The 10,822-nt window shown below is 42.3% G+C and overlaps 1 long non-coding RNA gene across 1 annotated transcript in view; it reads right to left on the bottom strand.

Moving 5' to 3' along the window:
• Positions 1-533: 533 nt before the first annotated feature.
• Positions 534-10,822, bottom strand: part of LOC134881307 (uncharacterized) — an 88,974-nt gene continuing 78,685 nt past the window's right edge. The window contains exon 4 of the long non-coding RNA XR_010168033.1: positions 534-947. This is a non-coding gene — a long non-coding RNA (uncharacterized LOC134881307). The remainder of the gene's footprint in view (positions 948-10,822) is intronic.

Here is a 10,822-nt window from a genome sequence, read left to right as displayed (position 1 = left end):
ACACACACACACACACACACACACACACAAAGAGGACCGATGCCAGTCCAAACCAATCATTTTACCATATGACTGCCGTTTACTCACACAAAGTTAGGTATGGATAATCATCTTTTTTCCCTCACTCTTGATAGAGATACTACTTACAAAATGTGCACATTTGCTTGTTTATGACCAACAGAGGACAGCTTCACTGTACAGTAAGTGGGAGTCGAGTGCAGAAACACCCTATCACGATGACATTTGGATGTAGTTAGGCGGTGAACTACCATCGGCCACCATGCTCAATTTTGAACAAACACGCTGAATCAATTTCCCGCATGAATTTAGCAAAAAAAAACAACACAGACCGCACAACGATGCCAGGCAATGCTTTTGCTACAAAAACTTTATATGATTTCTCATAACTTCTGCCGAACGTTTATATAGATATCAAATACTGTATGTTGTTTCGTTGAATGTATTTAAATTACCTACTGCTTCTCTCAAAACTGCACTGAAATAAACAGAAACATATGCTGGCTGCATATGTTCAACACTGCTTTATTTAGACTGTTCTATAGCGACACGACAACAAGAGTGTTTTTGTGGAAAAGACACATTGGTAAATTGCAACTGTTACACAAAACAAGACTCGGGGAGAGGAAAAGTAAAGAGTGAAAGTGTTCAGAGCACAGATGCACCCGCTCTCTTGCTATCTCCTGTGCTTGTGGGTATACTGCCGATCCAGCTATTCTTGTTGGTTTGTTAATTGTTTGTCACCCACCAGGTGCCATCTGTCTGTAGTCCCACAGTCCCCGAGCCATGTGGGCCGGCCTGCCTGGCGCCTGCCAACGTCACTGACCTGCAGCAACCGTCCACACCTCCGTCACACACCTCCTGATCCGTCTGGGATAAATAGCTTCTCCCTCAACTTCTGTGCCGCCATCACGGCTTCCCAATCTGTCCTGTGTTAGAGGGGGAGGGAGGGGGTGACAGGACGGAAGGGAGAAAGACAAATGAGAGGAAGAAATGAATAGATGGATGGATAGAGTGAGACGGAACACGAGATAGAGATGGATGTCTGAAGAGATAAAAGGTTTGAGATATGAACGCTGACAGGATTGTTTGTGCTGCAGTCTGTTGTTGCAGCCTGCTACGATAAGTCAACAACAACTGTCGCATTTGTGTCCATGGAAGTCCTGTATATGTTAAAGCAACACTCAAATAATGATGTTAATTCTGATTAAGCATATCTGAGATCAAAATAACACAATGTTACATCACCAGAAGTGACAGTATTCGTTTGGCACAGCATCTACTGCAACACACCACTTTAAGAGGCACTCCAACAGGCAGGGGAGGTCACCTTCACCTGGGCCTGATGTTGGGGCAGCTTCGTGTTGAAAAATGAGATCAGCTGCTTGCTCACTAGGACGCATGCGGCAGTCTGGAACCACCAAGGGCCTAGTGCACCAGCTAGCATTCGGGGGCCCCAGTACAATAAAGACAGAGGGAGCAACCCCCCTTCTCTCAGCCTGTCTGCCATCCTGGGGCATGTTGGGTCACCTTGACGACTGGGCCCAGCGAGGGGAGCCGCACCCCACTTCGGGGCAAAGAAGGAAGCATGGGTAATGAGGCGTTGCCATGCAAGTGGAACAGCTTTTGAATAACCCCATCCGCACACAGATACACACACACGGTATTCTACAGTACTTGTGTTTACAGAAGGGACAACAGCTTGTTGGAGAAACCTCTCAGGAGCTCTTAGCCCAGGAAGGAGGAGATTCATGGGCATCATGGTGGAGGTCAGCTAGTGTTTATGAACAGATAGCGTCAATAAAAAAACAAGAACGGATGCGAAATGCAATAAGATTCCATGCTATTGAAAGTGAGTTTTGATATCATGTAGCTATACTTATTGGCTCTTCATATTCTTGTATGATCTTCAATATAAATAATGTTTCCCTTTTCCATGCCTTGTATACATCATCTGCTCTTCATAATGAAATACTTCAATCCAAAACCTAGTGCACATCGATGTTTAAACGAGCAAACACATTTAGCTGGGGAAACAGTGTAAATCAGCCGTCCATGAAATGTTCATTTGAAAAGGAGACGCAGAAAGAAAAAAAAAGGATTTTCCAGTCCAAATACGCCTCGCTATAATAATTGTCTGAGCTGAGGTTTAATCATTCTGCATCTTGGTCTCATAAAGAGAGGGAAGGTACAGTTTTCCCTCATGTTGACTCAATGTTAAATATTCACTAATGGCCTACCAAACCGTGCAGCCTCTCATGAAGCCACTGGAATCCTGGGACTGGCTGTAACAGATCAAGTTGGAGATTTCTGACCACCTCTACTGACACAGACACACAATCACATGAAACATACACTTGTAATCACAAACACACACGTACCAATCATTTGCAGATGCACTATGTATGGCGTCACGGTCGAAATACTTAAGTTTGAGAGGAAGGACGTGCCTGTTGTCAGTAGCGAGAGAGAGAGTGAGAAAGAAACGACCCTTAAACCTGGTTCATGAAGAAAAAAGCAACCAGAAAAATATCCCCTCAAGTGAAAAAGGAAAAAGCGAAGGTTACTGACCACATAGAGACTCAAGTGCCCAAGTTTGTTTTTCATTAGCTTGGCTTGTTTGAAAGGAATAAACCTCCACACAGAGTTCTGCCTGGAATCCATGCCTTATGGTAACATAATCCAAAGTGGCTGCAGTACATAGTCTTTACTCCAACATTTGAGAACTTCATATGGGTCGTCAAATGTGTTTTTATTTATCCAAAAATGTTCTTCAGTCAATACGTTGAGTGGTGAATATATTACACATGAAACAACTTGTGAACTGTAGTGCCTTATCTCCTGTAGAAAGCCCTAAAAGTTACACATCATTATTCAACTATTCCTTCTGTTTGCAATTTGAAAGAGCCCTTTACAAATATAAATTGCTGAAAATCTTGGAAACCACTCTGAAATTCCACAAAAGCATGACCATAACTGTATTACGCTATAAAGCCTGTTGTAGAAAAATGGCCACAGATTGTATTTTTGTAAATGTTCTGAAGTTGATGTATGATTCCACAATGTGTGTTCTTTTTTGTTTTATTACACTTCTTTTCTTCTTTATGTCTGTCCTCTCTGAATACTAACAGCCCATCTCCTTCAAGCTTCGCCACAGATGCTGGCAGGTCTCTCCTGAAATGATTATCAGAGCCAGATCCCACTGGCCAGCTTTCCAGTAACACTCCTACATGGATATGGAACCAGAGCTGGGATTGAGGCTGAGACTGTGGTGAGCTGGCGCTAGGCTGCCAGGCTATGGACGCCAACAGACCCAAGAAATTAATACCAGCAATGAGGCCTCACCAAGGTCCAACATCCAGCTCCAGTTGGAGCAGAAGACACAAAATTGATGACTGGCAATGATGTCACGAGAGATTTGATGGCTTGGGGTTTCCTGAGACACAGCTAGCGATGCCTCACCTGGAACTAACACCAGGAAATATTTGATCCAATAAATTAGCAAATCCCAGAGATGGATCCATGATTATGCTTAGCTGAGAATCCGACTGGCAACTTCAGAGAGATTTGCATTTTCCGCATACTAAAATATGTTAAAAAGGTATAAACATCAGCCTTTATCATGAGATTCCCTGTTTCTGGAAATCAGATTTCATTCAAATAAAAAATATTGGGGTCGTATGGCTCAGTTGGTAGAGCTGATGGCACATGTACTGGGGCTGGGTCCTCAAGCCCCAGGACCTGTTTTTGAATCCGACCCGGGACCATGTGCAGCGTGTCATGGCCTTTCTGTCCCCCTTTCATATCTGTCATTTAAATAAAGGCACTGTTGCCCCAAACATTCTTTAAAAAAATAATAATTTTAACATAGCTTGCTGTGCAGCAGGAAAACAACACATCCTCTAGCCACCCGAACTAAAGGGAGAAGAAGTGTTACACTGATGAAGAGTTTAAGCTGAACCACAGCTTCCACACCAAACCACAGCATCCTGACATATGTTCTAAAGTTGCCAAACATTTAAATCGGTTTGACGCAACACATTAATCACCCACAATGGGAAATTACAGAATTATGAGTTGGTAGAAAAAACTTGATGAGAAAATGACCTGGTAAGATACAGATGAAAGTGTTAGTTATGTAAGGCCAGTCATTGTATTTGACGCGTTTTGTCTGCGTCATCCAGTTTTAGTAACTGTTGCGCTCACACTGTAATAACATTAGAACCACATTGCAGTCACTTTCTGTCGCATATTTGCAGTTGAGTTAATTGTTACCATCTTCTGTGTGTTTTGTAATGAGCTCAGGGGACAGTCCAAGCAGTTTATAAACTGAAATCCTGATCCTGTGAGTCTAATCACAGCAATGATGGTTTAAACATCAGGAACTCATTTACATTGCTTTGGCTCATGGGAAGTTTCAAAATATCTTAGCAAAGTAATGACAATGCATGACTTTTCACATGTGCACACAGAGGCTCACACATGCAGGCACAAACACACACACCAGCCTTATTTTAATTTGTACAATAGGACTCAAAATATAGTTCCCAAAGAAAGGAAACTCAAAGGATTAATAGCGTTCTTTCTAAAACAGAAATATTCATTTCATATCAGATCCTCTGTGGAATAATCATCATTCAAAATAACAGCATGTGTGCTTGCGTTCTGATTCATTTAGTAACTTCATAATTGACTTGTAATGAATAAGTTCTAAAACATTTCAAGTGATACAAACTTCAAGTATAAAGAAACAATTAATCAGCTCAGTATTTGTTGTAATACTAATAAACCAAGACAAATTCCTTTCAATGAAACCAAGGCCAACATGTTTCTTGTTCCCATAAATATGTTACCCTCAGTTATGCCAGAGCTGGAAGGCGTCCAACATGAGCCATGAGACGACATATTTTGTGTGGGCTAGCTAATAATGTTTTCCCCACTGCATCTCTCTGTTCCTACCCTGAAAGAAAAAAACTTTAGTAGGAGGAATTCGTGTACATTAAAAAGGGAAACCTTAATGATTTAATGGAAGAATTGAGTCATGTTGTTAATCAGAACTGCAAAACGAGAGACCTTTAACTAGCCTAGATTACTGTAGGAGAAAGATTTTGTTCACCCACACTTTTAATGGAAACAGACGCCGAACATTCAGCTTGGGAACAAATACACAAAACAGCAGAGCTTCTGTTTTCTTTTTCCACTCCACTCACTCCAACTTCTTTTTAACCGCTTTACACTCCCTGATGACGTATCGTCCTAAAACTGACCAGGCTTGAAATATGACAAGTTTAATACGTCCTACATCACCGTTGAGCACGATTGAGTTACTAGAGCAACAACTGGCCTGTCCCAGCCTGCAGCAGAGCCCGTGGAGCAGCGGTGTGAACATAACCCCTCGACAGAGGGGTTCAAACCCAGAACGAGACATAGGTCTGAAGGAGAGGGGAAAAGTGTGAAATAAAAGAGTACAGGAAGGCGGTTTTTCAGGGGCAGCAGCTCTGATGACAGGTAAGGAGGAGTGGTGAGGGTGGTTGCTGCCGTTGCAGTGTGGGTGGGAGGGCCACCAGGAGAGGCATAGAGAGAGGAAGGCGGGTAAAGAGGAGGGCAGGCCTACCGGCGCTGTCACTGGCCCTGGCATGTTTGGATAAGACCCGTGGAACATGTGGGGGAATCAGCATGAGGCATCACACCTGGAGGAAAAGACAACTAAATCCAGCCCCCAGTACACGGGCCCAGGCTCCAACAAGTCTAGCCAGCATCTGGAATGGATATCTGGAGATGCAGCCGACTTCACAGCCCCTTCACAGGAGCTTCTCACTCTACCTTTAGTTTAAAAAAAAATACATGCAAAGTGAAAGGTTGCAGTAAAAATAAAACGCAAGTCTCACAGAGGATTTGTGTTTATAAATACAAGTTCTTCTTTTTGCACCGTATCCCATCTGCTCGGCATAATGTTATTGTGCTGTTGATGAACTAATCTTTTTTTCTTCGTATAGCTGCTAGTCTCCCTTCACCCCAAATATGCTAACGCTTGACTTCTCCTGGCTTTAATAAGTGTACAGATGCCAACTGTTTTTTGGTTACAGTAGCTTCAGTCTGGTTGGCTATCTTTCAGCTTCAGTTTCACTTTGAAAAGGAGCAACACATGCACTCATAAAATATTGGTCTGATCTTAAAATCTTGAGTACATTCTTTATATTTCAGGTAAAAAAGGTCTGAAGCAAAATGAGCTGGCACCCATCAATATCCTGGACCCCAATCTTTAATTGAGAATCACTGACTTTTAAGGAGAAACTGATATCCATGAAAGGTGAATAAAACAGCAACCCACATTCATCAGGACACACCAGGAGGAGCGCGTGTGTTTGTGTGTGTGTGTGTGTGTGTGTGTGGTTTGCTAGGGGCCAACCGGCCGTGTTGTGACTGGAACAATCCGGGCCACAATGTTTGTTTACACAGAACCGCTCACTCACCCAAATAATCAGAAGCTGTGGGCCTTTCTAATCCCCACACAAAGTCAATGGAGCCAGGTTGAGCTGGCGACAGCCCCGATAAGATACTCAAACACAGGCTAGTGATCTGCGAGCCGCGGCTTTCTCCTTCCCACACCCTCTGTCCCCTTTGTTTCCTCTATTGCAGTTCACAATGTGACACGGATTTAAAGTTCACAGGTCACATTCAAAAACGCACCCGTTGGATATACAGTCTGAAACTCTTTCCCTTCCTTTACCTAGCTGGTCAGTTTAATTTTGTTTTCTCATTCTTTTTCACATTCTTGCAGCTTAACATATAAGTCAAAGCAAGCTGCCGTGGTCTAAAAAAAACACCCACTCTCTTGCACAGGAATGCACATTTCAAAATAGTGTATTGTTATGGTTTTGGCTAAGTTGGTACTCGCTTGGCTAATCCTGGTGTGCGAGTGCGATTCTGTATGTGTGTTCACTGATAGAGGTATGTGGTAAAACATTCATTAACATTCCATTCATGACCTCAGTATTATGTCCACAGTGAAGGAGAGCATATATTTGCCTTTCACACCTCTTGCACGGGATGAGGGAAATGATAGAGCATTATGTGTGTCAATGTGTGTATGTGTATGTGTGTGTGAATGAGATAGGGAGAAGGGAAGAGGGAGAGAGCGAGCAGGAGAGAGCGGCAGGGAGAGGGATAAAACACAGCTCACTGATACAACATAATCTATCTGGAACCATGTCTCAATATCACAATATTTCACACATTTACGTATCACATATTTGGCAGTGGCATCCTTCTCCTCAGATCAGTGGAGTTATTTCTGCCTTGTGTACTGGATGCTGCAGCACCGAGATACAGTTTGCAACGGCACAGATGGGAGAGGCTATAGCTTCGGTACCACAGTATCGCATGCAAAAATGTTTGGTATGTTTTAACACAGATAAAGCTGACATATTCCGAGGCGTTTCGCAGACAATACCCATGAAGGAACAATCTCCCATCTGGCAATGCAGTCTCTCTGAAATCCTCTCTGTTATGCTCAATGAGAACTGGAGAGACAAAACATTCTCTGTCTGTATATCAGTCCTTATCAAGGCTGTACCTTGGGCCTCGCTGGGTATCAACAAAACATCATCCTGCAGGCTAGGACTTCTCAAAGAAGAAAGAAAAAAATCCTGCACTTTACGTTATAGTTAGAATTTATAAACATCTCTTCACGGTTGATGCTACACAGAAACAGTTTATGTATTCCTCCTTGGGGTATAAGTATTGGATGGCAGCATAGCGGACAAACTTCATAGCTCTGGAAGCACATGTACAATTTCCTGGTGAGGATCAAATCGATCAGCTTTACACTGTGTCCTCTTCCTTCCCACGTCTCGGTAAAGAAGGATTTACTTTTCGGAGGCCGGTTTAGCCGCTGCCTTTATGAGAGGAATGTCAATGAAGTCACTGCTGTACTGCTTCTCTCCACATGATGGTGCAGAGGACAAGCCTCCCCTTGGACAGCGTGAAAGCTGACATTTACCTTTAGGCTCATAAATTTGCATGACCACTGCACACCAGATGCACACATGCTCAAATACTGCTGCACTTAAAGGGTTTTCTTCTGATTAATTTCAAATGCAACAACACAAAACTTGCCACGCACAACATACTGTACAAATACATTGTGTTGTTTGCCAGTGTGAAAGGGACATGGATGTAAATGGTTTGGATCTCACTGGAGGTAAACACAATATACAAATAATCACAGCTTATTAATTATGTCAGCATTGTTTGTGAACAGATGCGTGTTTGTATAAAGGATTATATTGAGTGGCTAGCACAGCACATCCATGTCTTTGCTAGTTTTATTTGAAAAGGATTTTATTAATTTCCAGCTGTATGCACATTGTATCCAAACATGAGAATAATCTGCCTGCGGTATTACGTTGCCGTCTTTTGGTCAGCGAACAAAGAGCTGTACCATCCGATGTGGCATACAATAGGTGTCTGTGTTTGTGTCTATTTGTGTTTGTGAGTGTGTCCTTCCTCTCTGTATGGAGTCACACCTGTACTTTCTGTGATGATGTTATCAGACCCTAAACACCTGCTCCACAGTCTAAGGTCACTAACTACATAAACTGCCTCCTAGAGTGCGTGGGTGTGGGTGTGAGTGTGTGTGTGTGTGTGTGTGTGTGTGTGTGTGTGTGTGTGTGTGTGTGTGTGTGTGTGTGTGTGTGTGTGTGTGTGTGTGTGTGTGTGGTTGTTTGTGTGTAAATAAAAAAGGGTCATGTTTTTACTTCTATGGTCATTTATATGCAGCCCATGTCACCCAGCACATCGCTCACAGGTGTCATACAACCCTGAGTATGACCTGAATAGGAGGAAAGGTGGATGGAGAGAGACAGAATGGGTGACAGAGGGAAAAGAAAACAAGGAATACATGATCCAATACAGAAAATGGATGTATATCATACATGGGTGTGGCAAACGATTTTACAAAACATTATGCACCTAGGTGATTTAAGGGATCCACCTCAATGATGACAAAAGAAAGAATGTGTGAAAACAACAATATGATTAAATGTGTTGAACAGTAAGGGTAAAAGGAAGACATTGTTGCTGAATCTAAACTCTTTACCCACTTTTTTACACTTAGTATAGGATACACAAATATAGCAGTATTACTTAATGTAATGAGCAATGTAGTGTGAATACGAGCAGTAAAAAGGGTTTCGGATGTCATTTCTACCTATCCTTACAAAACAGCAATACATTTACAACTTTCTAAACTGAAATGGCAACATGTATTTTGGGAGTTTTGCGTTTTGTTTTCTTTAAATACCAAGTTTTCAATTCTCTGCGGCTGGAGCCTTTCTGAGTCCCTTTGTGTTTTTTTAAATTCCATCTGCCTACTTTTGACCAGAAGATTCCCTTTCAACTCTTATTCCAACTCTAAATTGTTGAATTACTGCAGCAGGATATCACTAACATAAATGCTGAAGATTCAGTCAGTTTAATACAATTTCAATATCACATCCGGCTTAATGTATTAACTACTAAGTAAAAACTACTTTCAAGCATCAAATGCATTTTTGATGTGGTCAATTAATTGTAATATGTTGTTTGAATCAACCAAAGATAGGTTTAACTCAAGATTCAGGTAAAGTTTTACTTCTGTGAACAAACAACACCACAGTGATACTACGGTACAAACTATCTTCCAACATAGCCAATGTTCTGCCACCAGCAGTATACTTTTCAGATAATTAATTGGTGAACCGAAGTTATTAATAAACGAGGCAGGCCACAGAATAATATCCTGCAGGTTGTACTGTATGAATAAACAGCTATTGTGGTTCCTAACAAAGCTGCAGGACATCACCGTATTGGTTGGATTACTGTGTGTAGATAGTGCGGGGGGGGAAATTGCATTACATTGTTGTGCCTGTTGGTGTTTTGCTCAGAAACACTTTCATTTCCAATCCTTAATGACAAACAAGAAAGCCTTTCTGATTGAAAACAATTCCAGCACTTCAAGCCATAACAAAAATCATGACAAGAGCATTTTCACCAAAAGGAAGACATTTCACGCACTGGGAGCCTTTTGTGATATTTTCTCTCCCTCCCTCTTACCCTCCCTCTCTCTCCCTGTCTCTTTCCTTTGTGTGCGTAAATCATCTCTTCCCTGCGGCCTGTCTGTGATCATGTTGATGGGAAACAAAGAAATCATCTTGAATGGCACATTAATTTCCTCCGTTCTCCCCCTGCCCTCTGCCTAATGAAATCCCCTCTGCCACGGGGCCTGAGGAGCCACACTGGCAAGCCGTCACCAGCCAGTAAATATGTTTACCTTGGAGCACTACGCTAATGGACTGTTTACTAGGGGGAGGCAGCATGGGGTGTTGCAGCGACCAGGCAGCACTGGGTCTGGGGCGTGTGTTCCTTAGACCAAATGACAGCCCCTTTGCTCCCCTCATCTCCCCAAAACCAACAAACCACCAACCACCTGATCTAAAGTGGCTGTCACCAATAAAGAGTTCAGATGGAGGACTCAAATGCAAAGAAACATGACTGGATTACACTGGGGTATAATAAATCTCAAGTCTGATTTGTTGCTGTTACAGTTGTTGGCAGGGCTCTGCAGTGAATTAAAAGACTCCCCACGGGGTTCAGGCCCTCAGGTTTACTTTTACATTTTGTTTCATAACAATCGACAATGATTGCAGCATCTACATTTGTAATGCAATTATCTTTAAATCAATTCTTATTTTATAGTTCCTTTAAAACCTAGCTTTGTGTCTGGCTTAAAGTATCAGCTCTTAATAAACGGTGTGCTTTCCGA

This window comes from Eleginops maclovinus, chromosome 19 (genome assembly GCF_036324505.1).
Source record: "Eleginops maclovinus isolate JMC-PN-2008 ecotype Puerto Natales chromosome 19, JC_Emac_rtc_rv5, whole genome shotgun sequence".
Taxonomy (NCBI): domain Eukaryota; kingdom Metazoa; phylum Chordata; class Actinopteri; order Perciformes; family Eleginopidae; genus Eleginops; species Eleginops maclovinus.
This window is presented reverse-complemented; position numbering and strand designations above follow the sequence as displayed.